Genomic DNA, 19,524 nt, shown 5'->3' with positions numbered 1-19,524 from the left:
GTGGAGTTTTGGAACTTACAAATATTCCTCTAAAATCAGCCAAACTACGAATTCTGATATAGTAACCTGTTATCAAGAGAGAACACAGTGCTGCATCTTTTAGCCCAGCACTGACCCTGAAAATTAATTCTAAGCGTACTTACCATCAACTTGTATTTCCTTCCATAGGAATCCATTGTGTGGTTTTCAGCAGAAAAATTTCTAAGTGTGGAGTTTTGGAAATGACAAATATTCCTCTTAAGTAAGCCAAACTACGAATTCCGATTTACTCATATGCCATCAGGAGAGAACTCAGTGCTGCATCTTTTAGCCCAGCACTGACCCTGAAAAGTAATTCTAAGTGTACTTACCAATAACTTGTATTTCCTTCCATAGGAATCCATTGTGTGGTTTTCAGCAGAAAAGTTTCTAAGTGTGGAGTTTTGGAACTTACAAATATTCCTCTAAAATCAGCCGAATTCCGAATTCCGATTTACTCTCCTGTTATCAGTAGAGATCCCAGTGCTACATCTTTTAGCCCAGCACTGACCCTGAAAAGTAATTCCAAGCGTACTTACCAGTAACTTGAATTTCCTTCCATAGGAATCCATTGTGTGGTTTTCAGCAGAGAAGTTTCGAAGTGTGGAATTTTGGTACTTACAAATATTCCTCTAAAATAAGCCAAACTATGAATTCCGATTTACATGTCATCAGGAGAGAACTCAGTGCTGCATCTTTTAGCCCAGCACTGACCCTGAAAAGTAATTCTAAGTGTACTTACCAGTAACTTGCATTTCCTTCCATAGGAATCCATTGTGTGGTTTTCAGCAGAAAAGTTTCTAAGTTTGGAGTTTTGGAACTTACAAATATTCCTCTAAAATCAGCCGAATTACGAATTACGATTTACTCTCCTGTTATCAGTAGAAAACCCAGTGCTGCATTTTTTAGCCCCGCACTGGCCCTGAAAATTAATTCTAAGCATACTTACCAGTAGCTTGTATTTCCTTCCATAGGAATCCGTTGTGTGGTTTTCAGCAGAAAAGTTTCTAAGTGTGGAGTTTTGGAACTTACAAATATTCCTTTAAAATCAGCCGAACTACGAATTTCAATTTACTCACCTGTTATCAGGAGAGATCCCAGTGCTGCATCTTTTAGCCCAGCACTGACCCTGAAAACTAATTCTAAGCGTACTTACCAGTAACTTGTATTTCCTTCCATAGGAATCCATTGTGTGGTTTTCAGCAGAGAAGTTTCTAAGTGTGGAGTTTTGGAACTTACAAATATTCCTCTAAAATCAGCCAAACTACGAATTCTGATTTAGTAACCTGTTATCAAGAGAGAACACAGTGCTGCATCTTTTAGCCCAGCACTGACCCTGAAAATTAATTCTAAGCGTACTTACCAGTAACTTGTATATCCTTCCATAGGAATCCATTGTGTGGTTTTCAGCAGAAAAGTATGAAAATGTGGAGTTTTGGTACATACAAATATTCCTCTAAAATAAGCCAAACTACGAATTCCGATTTACTCATATGTCATCAGGAGAGAACTCAGTGCTGCATCTTTTATCCCAGCACTGACTCTGAAAAGTAATTCTAAGTGTACTTACCAGTAACTTGTATTTCCTTCCATAGGAATCCATTGTGTGGTTTTCAGCAGAAAAGTTTCTACGTGTGGAGTTTTGGAACTTACAAATATTCCTCTAAAATCAGCCGAAATTCGAATTACGATTTAGTCTCCTGTTATCAGGAGAGAACCCAGTGCTGCATCTTTTAGCCCCGCACTGACCCTGAAAAGTAATTCTAAGCGTACTTACCAGTAGCTTGTATTTCCTTCCATAGGAATTCATTGTGTGGTTTTCAGCAGAAAAGTTTCTAAGTGTGGAGTTTTGGAACTTACAAATATTCCTCTAAAATCAGCCGAACTACAAATTTCAATTTACTCACCTGTTATTAGGAGAGACCTCAGTGCTGAATCTTTAAGGCCAGTACTGATCGTGAAAAGAAATTCTAACCGTACTTACCAGTAAAATGAATTTCCTTCCATAGGCTAACATTGACTGGTTTCACTTTGAAATTCTTCTCAGTGTGGAGGTTTGAAACTCTAAAATATTCCTCTAAAATCAGCCGAACTACGAATTCCGATTTACTCTCCTGTTATCAGGAGAGAAGCCAGTGCTGCATCTTTTAGCCCAGCACTGACCCTGAAAAGTAATTCTAAGCGTCCATACCAATAACTTGTATTTCCTTCTATAGGAATCCATTGTATGGTTTTCAGCAGAAGAGTATACAAATGTGGAGTTTTGGAACTTACAAATATTCCTCTAAAATCAGCCGAACTACGAATTCCAATTTACTCACCTGTTATCAGGAGAGAACCCAGTGCTTCATCTTTTAGCCCAGCACTGACCCTGAAAAGTAATTCTAAGCGTACTTACCAGTAACTTGTATTTCCTTCCATAGGAATCCATTGTGTGGTTTTCAGCAGAAAAGTTTCTAAGTGTGGAGTTTTGGAACTTACAAATATTCCTCTAAAATCAGCCGAATTCCGAATTCCGATTTACTCTCCTGTTATCAGTAGAGATCCCAGTGCTACATCTTTTAGCCCAGCACTGACCCTGAAAAGTAATTCCAAGCGTACTTACCAGTAACTTGAATTTCCTTCCATAGGAATCCATTGTGTGGTTTTCAGCAGAGAAGTTTCGAAGTGTGGAATTTTGGTACTTACAAATATTCCTCTAAAATAAGCCAAACTATGAATTCCGATTTACATGTCATCAGGAGAGAACTCAGTGCTGCATCTTTTAGCCCAGCACTGACCCTGAAAAGTAATTCTAAGTGTACTTACCAGTAACTTGCATTTCCTTCCATAGGAATCCATTGTGTGGTTTTCAGCAGAAAAGTTTCTAAGTTTGGAGTTTTGGAACTTACAAATATTCCTCTAAAATCAGCCGAATTACGAATTACGATTTACTCTCCTGTTATCAGTAGAAAACCCAGTGCTGCATTTTTTAGCCCCGCACTGGCCCTGAAAATTAATTCTAAGCATACTTACCAGTAGCTTGTATTTCCTTCCATAGGAATCCGTTGTGTGGTTTTCAGCAGAAAAGTTTCTAAGTGTGGAGTTTTGGAACTTACAAATATTCCTTTAAAATCAGCCGAACTACGAATTTCAATTTACTCACCTGTTATCAGGAGAGATCCCAGTGCTGCATCTTTTAGCCCAGCACTGACCCTGAAAACTAATTCTAAGCGTACTTACCAGTAACTTGTATTTCCTTCCATAGGAATCCATTGTGTGGTTTTCAGCAGAGAAGTTTCTAAGTGTGGAGTTTTGGAACTTACAAATATTCCTCTAAAATCAGCCAAACTACGAATTCTGATTTAGTAACCTGTTATCAAGAGAGAACACAGTGCTGCATCTTTTAGCCCAGCACTGACCCTGAAAATTAATTCTAAGCGTACTTACCAGTAACTTGTATATCCTTCCATAGGAATCCATTGTGTGGTTTTCAGCAGAAAAGTATGAAAATTTGGAGTTTTGGTACATACAAATATTCCTCTAAAATAAGCCAAACTACGAATTCCGATTTACTCATATGTCATCAGGAGAGAACTCAGTGCTGCATCTTTTATCCCAGCACTGACTCTGAAAAGTAATTCTAAGTGTACTTACCAGTAACTTGTATTTCCTTCCATAGGAATCCATTGTGTGGTTTTCAGCAGAAAAGTTTCTACGTGTGGAGTTTTGGAACTTACAAATATTCCTCTAAAATCAGCCGAAATTCGAATTACGATTTAGTCTCCTGTTATCAGGAGAGAACCCAGTGCTGCATCTTTTAGCCCCGCACTGACCCTGAAAAGTAATTCTAAGCGTACTTACCAGTAGCTTGTATTTCCTTCCATAGGAATTCATTGTGTGGTTTTCAGCAGAAAAGTTTCTAAGTGTGGAGTTTTGGAACTTACAAATATTCCTCTAAAATCAGCCGAACTACAAATTTCAATTTACTCACCTGTTATTAGGAGAGACCTCAGTGCTGAATCTTTAAGGCCAGTACTGATCGTGAAAAGAAATTCTAACCGTACTTACCAGTAAAATGAATTTCCTTCCATAGGCTAACATTGACTGGTTTCACTTTGAAATTCTTCTCAGTGTGGAGGTTTGAAACTCTAAAATATTCCTCTAAAATCAGCCGAACTACGAATTCCGATTTACTCTCCTGTTATCAGGAGAGAAGCCAGTGCTGCATCTTTTAGCCCAGCACTGACCCTGAAAAGTAATTCTAAGCGTCCATACCAATAACTTGTATTTCCTTCTATAGGAATCCATTGTATGGTTTTCAGCAGAAGAGTATACAAATGTGGAGTTTTGGAACTTACAAATATTCCTCTAAAATCAGCCGAACTACGAATTCCAATTTACTCACCTGTTATCAGGAGAGAACCCAGTGCTTCATCTTTTAGCCCAGCACTGACCCTGAAAAGTAATTCTAAGCGTACTTACCAGTAACTTGTATTTCCTTCCATAGGAATCTATTTTGTGGTTTTCAGCAGAAAAGTTTCTAAGTGTGGAGTTTTGGAATTTACAAATATTCCTCTAAAATCAGCCGAACTACGAATTCCGATTTACTCACCTGTTATCAGGAGAGAACTCAGTGCTGCATCTTTTAACCCAGCACTGACCCTAAAAATTAATTCTAAGCGTACTTACCAATAACTTGTATTTCCTTCCATAGGAATCCATTGTATGGTTTTCGGAAGAAAAGTTTCTAAGTGTGGAGTTTTGGAACTTACAAATATTCCTCTAAAATCTGCCGAACTACGAATTCCGATTTACTCACCTGTTATCAGGAGAGATCCCAGTGCTGCATCTTTTAGCCCAGCACTGACCCTGAAAACTAATTCTAAGCGTACTTACCAGTAACTTGTATTTCCTTCCATAGGAATCCATTGTGTGGTTTTCAGCAGAGAAGTTTCTAAGTGTGGAGTTTTGGAACTTACAAATATTCCTCTAAAATCAGCCAAACTACGAATTCTGATTTAGTAACCTGTTATCAAGAGAGAACACAGTGCTGCATCTTTTAGCCCAGCACTGACCCTGAAAAGTAATTCTAAGCGTACTTACCAGTAACTTGTATTTCCTTCCATAGGAATCCATTGTGTGGTTTTCAGCAGAAAAGTTTCTAAGTGTGGAGTTTTGGAACTTACAAATATTCCTCTAAAATCAGCCGAATTACGATTTACTCTCCTGTTATCAGTAGAAAACCCAGTGCTGCATTTTTTAACCCCGCACTGGCCCTGAAAATTAATTCTAAGCATACTTACCAGTAGCTTGTATTTCCTTCCATAGGAATCCGTTGTGTGGTTTTCAGCAGAAAAGTTTCTAAGTGTGGAGTTTTGGAACTTACAAATATTCCTCTAAAATCAGCCGAACTACGAATTTCAATTTACTCACCTGTTATCAGGAGAGATCCCAGTGCTGCATCTTTTAGCCCAGCACTGACCCTGAAAATTAATTCTAAGCGTACTTACCAGTAACTTGTATTTCCTTCCATAGGAATCCATTGTGTGGTTTTCAGCAGAGAAGTTTCTAAGTGTGGAGTTTTGGAACTTACAAATATTCCTCTAAAATCAGCCAAACTACGAATTCTGATTTAGTAACCTGTTATCAAGAGAGAACACAGTGCTGCATATTTTAGCCCAGCCATGACCCTGAAAATTAATTCTAAGCGTACTTACCAGTAACTTGTATATCCTTCCATAGGAATCCATTGTGTGGTTTTCAGCAGAAAAGTATGAAAATATGGAGTTTTGGTACTTACAAATATTCCTCTAAAATAAGCCAAACTACGAATTCCGATTTACTCATATGTCATCAGGAGAGAACTCAGTGCTGCATCTTTTAGCCCAGCACTGACCCTGAAAAGTAATTCTAAGTGTACTTACCAATAACTTGTATTTCCTTCCATAGGAATCATTGTGTGGTTTTCAGCAGAAAAGTTTCTAAGTGTCCAATTTTGAAACGTACAAATATTCCTCTAAAATCAGTTGAACTACGAATTCCGATTTACTCACCTGTTATCAGGAGAGAACCCAGTGCTGCATCTTTTAGCCCAGCACTGACCCTGAAAAGTAATTCTAAGCGTACTTACCAGTAACTTGTATTTCCTTCCATAGGCTAACATTGACTGGTTTCACTTGGAAATTCATCTAAGTTTGGAGTTTTGGAACTTTAAAATATTCCTCTAAAATCAGCCGAACTAAGAATTCCGATTTACTCTCCTGCTATCAGGAGAGAACCCAGTGCTGCATCTTTTAGCCCAGAACTGACCCTGAAAAGTAATTCTATGTGTACTTAACAGTAACTTGTATTTCCTTCCATAGGAATCCGTTGTGTGGGTTTCAGCAGAAAAGTTTCTAAGTGTGGAGTTTTGGAACTTACAAATATTCCTCTAAAATCAGTCGAAATACGAATTTCGATTTACTCACCTGTTATCAGGAGAGACCTCAGTGCTGAATCTTTAAGGCCAGTACTGATCCTGAAAAGTAATTCTAACCGTACTTACCAGTAACTTGAATTTCCTTCCATAGGCTAAAATTGACTGGTTTCACTCGGAAATTCTTCTCAGTGTGGAGGTTTGGAACTCTAAAATATTCCTCTAAAATCAGCCGAACTACGAATTCCGATTAACTCAAAACTTATCAGGAGAGACCTCAGTGCTGAAGCTTTAAGACCAGTACTGATCCTGAAAAGTAATTCTAACCCTACTTACCAGTAACTTGTATTTCCTTCCATAGGCTTACATTGACTGGTTTCACTTGGAAATTCTTCTAAGTGTGGAGTTTTGGAACTTTAAAATATTCCTCTAAAATCAGCCAGACTACGAATTCCGATTTACTCACATGTCATCAGGAGAGAACTCAGTGCTGCATCTTTTAGCCCAGCACTGACCCTGAAAAGTAATTCTAAGCGTACTTACCAGTAACTTGTATTTCCTTCAATAGGAATCCATTGTGTGGTTTTCAGCAGAAAAGTTTCTAAGTGTGGAGTTTTGGAACTTACAAATATTCCTCTAAAATCAGCCGTACTATGAATTTAGATTTACTCACCTGTTATCAGGAGAGACCTCAGTGCTGAATCTTTAAGGCCAGTACTGATCCTGAAAAGTAATTCTAACCATACTTACAAGTAACTTGAATTTCCTTCCATAGGCTAACATTGACTGGTTTCACTTGGAAATTCTTCTCAGTGTGGAGGTTTGGAACTCTAAAATATTCCTCTAAAATCAGCCGAACTACGAATTCCGATTTACTCAAAACTTATCAGGAGAGACCTTAGTGCTGAAGCTTTAAGACCAGTACTGATCCTGAAAAGTAATTTTAACCCTACTTACCAGTAGCTTGTATTTCCTTCCATAGGCTTACATTGACTGGTTTCACTTGGAAATTCTTCTAAGTGTGGAGTTTTGGAACTTTAAAATATTCCTCTAAAATCAGCCAGACTACGAATTCCGATTTACTCACATGTTATCAGGAGAGAACTCAGTGCTGCATCTTTTAGCCCAGCACTGACCCTGAAAAGTAATTCTAAGCATACTTACCAGTAACTTGTATTTCCTTCCATAGGAATCCATTGTGTGGTTTTCAGCAGAGAAGTATCTAAGTGTGGACTTTTGGAACTTACAAATATTCCTCTAAAGTCATCCGAACTACGAATTCCGATTTACTCACCTGTTATCAGGAGAGACCTCAGTCCTGAATCTTTAAGGCAAGTACTGATCCTGAAAAGCAATTCTAACCGTACTTACCAGTAACTTGAATTTCCTTCCATAGGCTAACATTGACTGGTTTCACTGGGAAATTCTTCTAAGTGTGGAGTTTTGGAACTTACAAATATTCCTCTAAAATCAGCTGAACTACGAATTCCGATTTACTCACCTGTTATCAAGAGAGATCCCAGTGCTGCATCTTTTAGCCCAGCACTGACCCTGAAAAGTAATTCTAAGCGTACTTACCAGCAACTTGTATTTCCTTCCATAGGACTCCATTGTGTGGTTTTCAGCAGAAAAGTATCTAAGTGTGGACTTTTGGAACTTACAAATATTCCTCTAAAATCAGCCGAACTACGAATTCCGATTTACTCACCTGTTATCAGGAGAGACCCCAGTGCTGCATCTTTTAGCCCAGCACTGACCCTGAAAAGTAATTCTAAGCGTACTTACCAGTAACTTGAGGAATCCATTGTATGGTTTTCAACAGAAAAGTTTCTAAGTGAGGAGTTTTGTAACTTACAAATATTCCTCTAAAATCAGCCGAACTACGAATTCCGATTTACTCACCTGTTATCAAGAGAGACCTGAGTGCTGAATCTTTAAGGCCAGTACTTATCCTGAAAAGTAATTCTAACCGTACTTACCAGTAACTTCTATTTGCTTCCATAGGCTAACATCGACTGGTTTCACTTGGAAATTCTTCTAAATGTGGAGTTTTGGAGCTTTAAAATATTCCTCTCAAATCAGCCGAACTTCGAATTCCGATTTACTCTCCTGTTATAAGGAGAGAACCCAGTGCTGCATCTTTTAGCCCAGCACTGACCCTGAAAAGTAATTCTAAGCGTACTTACCAGTAACTTGTATTTCCTTCCATAGGCTAACATTGACTGGTTTCACTTGGAAATTCATCTAAGTTTGGAGTTTTGGAACTCTAAAATATTCCTCTAAAATCAGCCGAACTAAGAATTCCGATTTACTCTCCTGTTATCAGGAGAGAACCCAGTGCTGCATCTTTTAACCCAGCGCTGACCCTGAAAAGTAATTCTAAGCATACTTACCAGTAACTTGTATTTCCTTCCATAGGAATCCATTGTGTGGTTTTCAGCCGAAAAGTTTTTAAGAGTGGAGTTTTGGAACTCACAAATATTCCTCTAAAATCAGCCAAACTACGAATTCCTATTTACTCACCTGTTATCAGGAGAGATCCCAGTGCTACATCTTTTAGCCCAGCACTGACCCTGAAAAGTAATTCTAAGCGTACTTACCAGTACCTTGTATTTCCTTCCATAGGAATCCATTGTGTGGTTTTCAGTAGAAAAGTATCTAAGTGTGGAGTTTTGGAACTTACAAATATTCCTCTAAAATCAGCCGAACTACGAAATCCGATTTACTCACCTTTTATCAGGAGAGACCCCAGTGCTGCATCTTTAAGCCCAGCACTGACCCTGAAAAGTAATTCTAAGCGTACTTACCAGTAACTTGTATTTCCTTCCATAGGAATTCATTGTCTGGTTTTCAGCAGAAAAGTTTCTAAGTGTGGAGTTTTGTAACTTACAAATATTCCTCTAAAATCAGCCGAACTACGAATTCCAATTTACTCACCTGTTATCAGGAGAGAACCCAGTGCTGCCTCATTTAGCCCAGCACTCACCCTGAAAAGTAATTCTAAGTGTACTTACCAGTACCTTGTATTTCCTTCCATAGGAATCCATTGTGTGGTTTTCAGCAGAAAAGTTTCCATGTGTGGAGTTTTGGAACTTACAAATATTTCTCTAAAATCAGCCAAACTACGAATTCCGATTTACTCACCTGTTATCAAGAGAGACCTCAGTGCTGAATCTTTAAGGCCAGTACTTATCCTGAAAAGTAATTCTAACCGTACTTACCAGTAACTTCTATTTCCTTCCATAGGCTAACATCGACTGGTTTCACTTGGAAATTCTTCTAAGTGTGGAGTTTTGGAGCTTTAAAATATTCCTCTCAAAACAGCCGAACTACGAATTCCGATTTACTCTCCTGTTATCAGGAGAGAACCCAGTGCTGCATCTTTTAGCCCAGCACTGACCCTGAAAAGTAATTCTAAGCGTACTTACCAGCAACTTGTATTTCCTTCCATAGGAATCCATTGAGTGGATTTTCAGCAGAAAAGTATCTAGGTGTGGACTTTTGGAACTTACAAATATTCCTCTAAAATCAGCCGAACTACGAATTCCGATTTACTCACCTGTTATCAGGAGAGAACCTAGTGCTGCATCTTTTAGCCCAGCACTGACCCTGAAAAGTAATTCTAAGCGTACTTACCAGTAACTTGTATTTCCTTCCATAGGAATCCTTAGTGTGGTTTTCAGCAGAAAAGTATCTAAGTGTGGAGTTTTGGAACTTACAAATATTCCTCTAAAATCAGCCGAACTACGAATTCCGATTTACTCTCCTGTTATCAGGAGAGAACCCAGTGCTGCATCTTTTAGCCCAGCACTGACCCTGAAAAGTAATTCTAAGCGTACTTACCAGTAACTTGTATTTCCTTCCATAGGAATCCATTGTGTGGTTTTCAGCAGAAAAGTATCTAAGTGTGGAGTTTTGGAACTTACAAATATTCCTCTAAAATCAGCCGAACTACTAATTCCGATTTACTCACCTGTTATCAGGAGAGAACCCAGTGCTGCATCTTTTAGCCCAGCACTGACCCTGAAAAGTAATTCGAAGCGTACTTACCAGTAACTTGTATTTCCTTCCATAGAAATCCATTGTGTGGTTTTCAGCCGAAAAGTATCAAAGTGTGGAGTTTTGGAACTTACAAATATTCCTCTAAAATCAGCCGAACTACAAATTCCGATTCATTCACCTATCAGGAAAGATCCTAGTGCTGCATCTTTTAGCCCAGCACTGACCCTGAAAAGTAATTCTAAGTGTACTTACCAGTAACTTGTATTTCCTTCCATAGGAATCCATTGTGTGGTTTTCAGCCGAAAAGTTTCTAAGAGTGGAGTTTTGGAACTTACAAATATTCCTCTAAAATCAGCCAAACTACGAATTCCTATTTACTCACCTGTTATCAGGAGAGATCCCAGTGCTACATCTTTTAGCCCAGCACTGACCCTGAAAAGTAATTCTAAACGTACTTACCAGTAACTTGTATTTCCTTCCATAGGAATCCATTGTGTGGTTGCCAGTAGAAAAGTATCTAAGTGTGGAGTTTTGGAACTTACAAATATTCCTCTAAAATCAGCCGAACTACGAAATCCGATTTACTCACCTTTTATCAGGAGAGACCCCAGTGCTGCATCTTTTAGCCCAGCACTGACCCTGAAAAGTAATTCTAAGCGTACTTACCAGTAACTTGTATTTCCTTCCATAGGAATTCATTGTCTGGGTTTCAGCAGAAAAGTTTCTAAGTGTGGAGTTGTGTAACTTACAAATATTCCTCTAAAATCAGCCGAACTACGAATTCCGATTTACTCACCTGTTATCAAGAGAGACCTCAGTGCTGATTCTTTAAGGCCAGTACTTATCCTGAAAAGTAATTCTAACCGTACTTACCAGTAACTTCTATTTCCTTCCATAGGCTAACATCGACTGGTTTCACTTGGAAATTCTTCTAAGTGTGGTGTTTTGGAGCTTTAAAATATTCCTCTCAAAACAGCCGAACTACGAATTCCGATTTACTCTCCTGTTATCAGGAGAGAACCCAGTGCTGCATCTTTTAGCCCAGCACTGACCCTGAAAAGTAATTCTAAGCGTACTTACCAGTAACTTGTATTTCCTTCCATAGGAATCCATTGAGTGGATTTTCAGCAGAAAAGTATCTAAGTGTGGAGTTTTGGAACTTACAAATATTCCTCTAAAATCAGCCGAACTACGAATTCCGATTCACTCACCTGTTATCAGGAGAGAACCCAGTGCTGCATCTTTTAGCCCAGCACTGACCCTGAAAAGCAATTCTAAGCGTACTTACCAGTAACTTGTATTTCCTTCCATAGGAATCCATTGTGTTGTTTTCAGCTGAAAAGTTTCTAAATGTGGAGTTTTGGAACTTACAAATATTCCTCTAAAATCAGCCGAACTACGAATTCCGATTTACTCACCTGTTATCAGGAGAGACCCCAGTGCTGCATCTTTTAGCCCAGCACTGACCCTGAAAAGTAATTCTAAGCGTACTTACCAGTAACTTGAGGAATCCATTGTATGGTTTTCAGCAGAAAAGTTTCTAAGTGAGGAGTTTTGTAACTTACAAATATTCCTCTAAAATCAGCCGAACTACGAATTCCGATTTACTCACCTGTTATCAGGAGAGACCCCAGTGCTGCATCTTTTAGCCCAGCACTGACCCTGAAAAGTAATTCTAAGCGTACTTACCAGTAACTTGAGGAATCCATTGTATGGTTTTCAGCAGAAAAGTTTCTAAGTGAGGAGTTTTGTAACTTACAAATATTCCTCTAAAATCAGCCGAACTACGAATTCCGATTTACTCACCTGTTATCAAGAGAGACCTCAGTGCTGAATCTTTAAGGCCAGTACTTATCCTGAAAAGTAATTCTAACCGTACTTACCAGTAACTTCTATTTGCTTCCATAGGCTAACATCGATTGGTTTCACTTGGAAATTCTTCTAAATGTGGCGTTTTGGAGCTTTAAAATATTCCTCTCAAATCAGCCGAACTTCGAATTCCGATTTACTCTCCTGTTATCAGGAGAGAACCCAGTGCTGCATCTTTTAGCCCAGCACTGACCCTGAAAAGTAATTCTAAGCGTACTTACCAGTAACTTGTATTTCCTTCCATAGGCTAACATTGACTGGTTTTACTTGGAAATTCATCTAAGTTTGGAGTTTTGGAACTTTAAAATATTCCTCTAAAATCAGCCGAACTAAGAATTCCGATTTACTCTCCTGTTATCAGGAGAGAACCCAGTGCTGCATCTTTTAACCCAGCACAGACCCTGAAAAGTAATTCTAAGCATACTTACCAGTAACTTGTATTTCCTTCCATAGGAATCCATTCTGTGGTTTTCAGCAGAAAAGTATCTAAGTGTGGAGTTTTGGAACTTACAAATATTCCTCTAAAATCAGCCGAACTACGAATTCCGATTTACTCACCTGTTATCAGGAGAGAACCCAGTGCTACATCTTTTAGCCCAGCACTGACCCTGAAAAGTAATTCTAAGCGTACTTACCAGTAACTTGTATTTCCTTCCATAGGAATCCATTGTGTGGTTTTCAGCATAAAAGTATCTAAGTGTGGAGTTTTGGAACTTACAAATATTCCTCTAAAATCAGCCGAACTACGAATTCCGATTTACTCACCTGTTATCAGGAGAGACCCCAGTGCTGCATCTTTTTGCCCAGCACTGACCCTGAAAAGTAATTCTAAGCGTACTTACCAGTAACTTGTATTTCCTTCCATAGGAATCCATTGTGTGGTTTTCAGCCGAAAAGTTTCTAAGAGTGGAGTTTTGGAACTTACAAATATTCCTCTAAAATCAGCCAAACTACGAATTCCTATTTACTCACCTGTTATCAGGAGAGATCCCAGTGCTACATCTTTTAGCCCAGCACTGACCCTGAAAAGTAATTCTAAACGTACTTACCAGTAACTTGTATTTCCTTCCATAGGAATCCATTGTGTGGTTGCCAGTAGAAAAGTATCTAAGTGTGGAGTTTTGGAACTTACAAATATTCCTCTAAAATCAGCCGAACTACGAAATCCGATTTACTCACCTTTTATCAGGAGAGACCCCAGTGCTGCATCTTTTAGCCCAGCACTGACCCTGAAAAGTAATTCTAAGCGTACTTACCAGTAACTTGTATTTCCTTCCATAGGAATTCATTGTCTGGGTTTCAGCAGAAAAGTTTCTAAGTGTGGAGTTGTGTAACTTACAAATATTCCTCTAAAATCAGCCGAACTACGAATTCCGATTTACTCACCTGTTATCAAGAGAGACCTCAGTGCTGATTCTTTAAGGCCAGTACTTATCCTGAAAAGTAATTCTAACCGTACTTACCAGTAACTTCTATTTCCTTCCATAGGCTAACATCGACTGGTTTCACTTGGAAATTCTTCTAAGTGTGGTGTTTTGGAGCTTTAAAATATTCCTCTCAAAACAGCCGAACTACGAATTCCGATTTACTCTCCTGTTATCAGGAGAGAACCCAGTGCTGCATCTTTTAGCCCAGCACTGACCCTGAAAAGTAATTCTAAGCGTACTTACCAGTAACTTGTATTTCCTTCCATAGGAATCCATTGAGTGGATTTTCAGCAGAAAAGTATCTAAGTGTGGAGTTTTGGAACTTACAAATATTCCTCTAAAATCAGCCGAACTACGAATTCCGATTCACTCACCTGTTATCAGGAGAGAACCCAGTGCTGCATCTTTTAGCCCAGCACTGACCCTGAAAAGCAATTCTAAGCGTACTTACCAGTAACTTGTATTTCCTTCCATAGGAATCCATTGTGTTGTTTTCAGCTGAAAAGTTTCTAAATGTGGAGTTTTGGAACTTACAAATATTCCTCTAAAATCAGCCGAACTACGAATTCCGATTTACTCACCTGTTATCAGGAGAGACCCCAGTGCTGCATCTTTTAGCCCAGCACTGACCCTGAAAAGTAATTCTAAGCGTACTTACCAGTAACTTGAGGAATCCATTGTATGGTTTTCAGCAGAAAAGTTTCTAAGTGAGGAGTTTTGTAACTTACAAATATTCCTCTAAAATCAGCCGAACTACGAATTCCGATTTACTCACCTGTTATCAGGAGAGACCCCAGTGCTGCATCTTTTAGCCCAGCACTGACCCTGAAAAGTAATTCTAAGCGTACTTACCAGTAACTTGAGGAATCCATTGTATGGTTTTCAGCAGAAAAGTTTCTAAGTGAGGAGTTTTGTAACTTACAAATATTCCTCTAAAATCAGCCGAACTACGAATTCCGATTTACTCACCTGTTATCAAGAGAGACCTCAGTGCTGAATCTTTAAGGCCAGTACTTATCCTGAAAAGTAATTCTAACCGTACTTACCAGTAACTTCTATTTGCTTCCATAGGCTAACATCGATTGGTTTCACTTGGAAATTCTTCTAAATGTGGAGTTTTGGAGCTTTAAAATATTCCTCTCAAATCAGCCGAACTTCGAATTCCGATTTACTCTCCTGTTATCAGGAGAGAACCCAGTGCTGCATCTTTTAGCCCAGCACTGACCCTGAAAAGTAATTCTAAGCGTACTTACCAGTAACTTGTATTTCCTTCCATAGGCTAACATTGACTGGTTTTACTTGGAAATTCATCTAAGTTTGGAGTTTTGGAACTTTAAAATATTCCTCTAAAATCAGCCGAACTAAGAATTCCGATTTACTCTCCTGTTATCAGGAGAGAACCCAGTGCTGCATCTTTTAACCCAGCACAGACCCTGAAAAGTAATTCTAAGCATACTTACCAGTAACTTGTATTTCCTTCCATAGGAATCCATTCTGTGGTTTTCAGCAGAAAAGTATCTAAGTGTGGAGTTTTGGAACTTACAAATATTCCTCTAAAATCAGCCGAACTACGAATTCCGATTTACTCACCTGTTATCAGGAGAGAACCCAGTGCTACATCTTTTAGCCCAGCACTGACCCTGAAAAGTAATTCTAAGCGTACTTACCAGTAACTTGTATTTCCTTCCATAGGAATCCATTGTGTGGTTTTCAGCATAAAAGTATCTAAGTGTGGAGTTTTGGAACTTACAAATATTCCTCTAAAATCAGCCGAACTACGAATTCCGATTTACTCACCTGTTATCAGGAGAGACCCCAGTGCTGCATCTTTTTGCCCAGCACTGACCCTGAAAAGTAATTCTAAGCGTACTTACCAGTACCTTGTATTTCCTTCCATAGGAATCCATTGTGTGGTTTTCAGCAGAAAAGTTTCTATGTGTGGAGTTTTGGAACTTACAAATATTTCTCTAAAATCAGCCAAACTACGAATTCCGATTTACTCACCTGTTATCAAGAGAGACCTCAGTGCTGAATCTTTAAGGCCAGTACTTATCCTGAAAAGTAATTCTAACCGTACTTACCAGTAACTTCTATTTCCTTCCATAGGCTAACATCGACTGGTTTCACTTGGAAATTCTTCTAAGTGTGGAGTTTTGGAGCTTTAAAACATTCCTCTCAAAACAGCCGAACTACGAATTCCGATTTACTCTCCTGTTATCAGGAGAGAACCCAGTGCTGCATCTTTTAGCCCAGCACTGACCCTGAAAAGTAATTCTAAGCGTACTTACCAGTAACTTGTATTTCCTTCCATAGGAATCCATTGAGTGGATTTTCAGCAGAAAAGTATCTAAGTGTGGACTTTTGGAACTTACAAATATTCCTCTAAAATCAGCTGAAATACGAATTCTGATTTACTCACCTGTTATCAGGAAGGAACCTAGTGCTGCATCTTTTAGCCCAGCACTGACCCTGAAAAGTAATTCTAAGTGTACTTACCAGTAACTTGTATTTCCTTCCATAGGAATCCATTGTGTGGTTTTCAGCAGAAAAGTATCTAAGTGTGGAGTTTTGGAACTTACAAATATTCCTCTAAAATCAGCCGAACTACGAATTCCGATTTACTCACCTGTTATCAGGAGAGAACCCAGTGCTGCATCTTTTAACCCAGCACTGACCCTGAAAAGTAATTCTAAGTGTACTTACCAGTAACTTGTATTTCCTTCCATAGGAATCCATTGTGTGGTTTTCAGCCGAAAAGTTTCTAAGAGTGGAGTTTTGGAACTTACAAATATTCCTCTAAAATCAGCCAAACTACGAATTCTGATTTACTCACCTGTTATCAGGAGAGATCCCAGTGCTACATCTTTTAGCCCAGCACTGACCCTGAAAAGTAATTCTAAGCGTACTTACCAGTAACTTGTATTTCCTTCCATAGGAATCCATTGTGTGGTTTTCAGTAGAAAAGTATCTAAGTGAGGAGTTTTGGAACTTACAAATATTCCTCTAAAATCAGCCGAACTACGAAATCCGATTTACTCACCTTTTATCAGGAGAGACCCCAGTGCTGCATCTTTTAGCCCAGCACTGACCCTGAAAAGTAATTCTAAGCGTACTTACCAGTAACTTGTATTTCCTTCCAAAGGTATTCATTGTCTGGTTTTCAGCAGAAAAGTTTCTAAGTGTGGAGTTTTGTAACTTACAAATATTCCTCTAAAATCAGCCGAACCACGAATTCCAATTTACTCACCTGTTATTAGGAGAGAACCCAGTGCTGCCTCTTTTAGCCCAGCACTCACCCTGAAAAGTAATTCTAAGTGTACTTACCAGTACCCTGTATTTCCTTCCATAGGAATCCATTGTGTGGTTTTCAGCAGAAAAGTTTCTATGTGTGGAGTTTTGGAACTTGCAAATATTTCTCTAAAATCAGCCAAACTACGAATTCCGATTTACTCACCTTTTATCAAGAGAGACCTCAGTGCTGAATCTTTTAGCGCAGCACTGACCCTGAAAAGTAATTCTAAGCGTACTTACCAGTAACTTGTATTTCCTTCCATAGGAATCCATAGTGTGGTTTTCAGCAGAAAAGTTTCTAAGTGTGGAGTTTTGGAACTACAAATATTCCTCTAAAATCAGCCGAACTACGAATTCCGATTTACTCACCTGTTATCAGGAGAGACCTCAGTGCTGAATCTTTAAGGCCAATACTGATCCTGAAAAGTAATTCTAACCGTACTTACCAGTAACTTGTATTTCCTTCCATAGGCTAACATTGACTGGTTTCACTTGGAAATTCTTCTAATTGTGGAGTTTTGGAACTTACAAATATTCCTCTAAAATCAGCCGAACTACTAATTCCGATTTACTTACCTGTTTTCAGGAGAGACCTCAGTGCTGAATCTTTAAGCCCAGCACTGACCCTGAAAAGTAATTCTAAGCGCACTTACCAGTAATATGTATTTTCTTCCATAGGCTAACATTGACTGGTTTCACTTGGAAATTCTTCTAAGTGTGGAGTTTTGGAACTTTAAAATATTCCTCTAAAATCAGCCGAACTACGAATTCCGATTTACTCTCCTGTTAGCAGGAGAGAACCCAGTGCTGCATCTTTTAGCCCATAACTGACCCTGAAAAGTAATTCTAAGCGTACTTACCAGTAACTTGTATTTCCTTCTAAAGGAATCCATTGTGTGGGTTTCAGCAGAAAAGTTTCTAAGTGTGGAGTTTTGGAACTTACAAATATTCCTCTAAAGTCAGCCGAACTACGAAATCCGATTTACTCACCTGTTATCAGGAGAGAACCCAGTGCTGCATCTTTTAGCCCAGCACTGACCCTGAAAAGTAATTCTAAGCGTACTTACCAGTAACTTGTATTTCCTTCCATAGGAATCCATTGTGAGGTTTTCAGCAGAAAAGTATCTACGTGTGGAGTTTTGGAACTTACAAATATTCCTCTAAAATCAGCCGAACTACGAATTCCGATTTACTCACCTGTTATCAGGAGAGATCCCAGTGCTGCATCTTTTAGCCCAGCACTGACCCTGAAAAGTAATTATAAGCATTCTTACCAGTAACTTATATTTCCGTCCATAGGAATCCATTGTGTGGTTGTCAGCAGGAAAGTATCTAAGTGTGGAGTTTTGGAACTTACAAATATTCCTCTAAAATCAGCCGAACTACGAATTCCGATTTACTCACCTGTTATCAGGAGAGAACCCAGTGCTACATCTTTTAGCCCAGCACTGACCCTGAAAAGTAATTCGAAGCGTACTTACCAGTATTTTGTATTTCCTTCCATAGTAATACATTGTGTGGTTTTCAGCTGAAAAGTTTCTAAATGTGGAGGTTTGGAACTTACAAATATTCCTTTAAAATCAGCCGAACTACGAATTTCAATTGTCTCACCTGTTATCAGGAGAGAACCCAGTGCTGCATCTTTTAGCCCAGCACTGACCCTGAAAAGTAATTCTAAGCGTACTTACCAGTAACTTGTATTTCCTTCCATAGGCTAACATTGACTGGTTTCACTTGGAAATTCATCTAAGTTTGGAGTTTTGGAACTTTAAAATATTCCTCTAAAATCAGCCAAACTAAGAATTCCGATTTACTCTCCTGCTATCAGGAGAGAACCCAGTGCTGCATCTTTTAGCCCAGCACTGACCCTGAAAAGTAATTCTAAGCGTTCTTACCTGTAACTTGTATTTCCTTCCATAGGAATCCATTGTATGGTTTTCAGCAGAAAAGTTTCTAAGTGTGGAGTTTTGTAACTTACAAATATTCCTCTCAAATCAGCAGAACTACGAATTCCAATTTACTCACCTGTTATCAGGAGGGAACCCAGTGCTGCATTTTTTAGCCCAGCACTCACCCTGAAAACTAATTCTAAGTGTACATAACAGTAACTTGTATTTCCTTCCATAGGAATCCGTTGTGTGGTTTTCAGCAGAAAAGTTTCTAAGTGTGGAGTTTTGGAACTTACAAATATTTCTCTAAAATCAGCTGAACTACGAATTCCGATTTACTCACCTGTTATCAAGAGAGACCTCAGTGCTGAATCTTTAAGGCCAGTACTTATCCTGAAAAGTAATTCTAACCGTACTTACCAGTAACTTGTATTTCCTTCCATAGGCTAACATCGACTGGTTTCACTTGGAAATTTTTCTAAGTGTGGAGTTTTGAAACTTACAAATTTTCCTCTAAAATCAGCTGAACTACGAATTCCGTTTTACTCACCTGTTATCAGGAGAGAACCCAGTGCAGCATCTTTTAGCCCAGCACTGACCCTAAAAAGTAATTCGAAGCGTACTTACCAGT

The sequence above is a fragment of the Triturus cristatus genome, chromosome 1_1 (assembly GCF_964204655.1).
Source record: "Triturus cristatus chromosome 1_1, aTriCri1.1, whole genome shotgun sequence".
Classification (NCBI taxonomy): Eukaryota; Metazoa; Chordata; class Amphibia; order Caudata; family Salamandridae; genus Triturus; species Triturus cristatus.
This window is presented reverse-complemented; position numbering follows the sequence as displayed.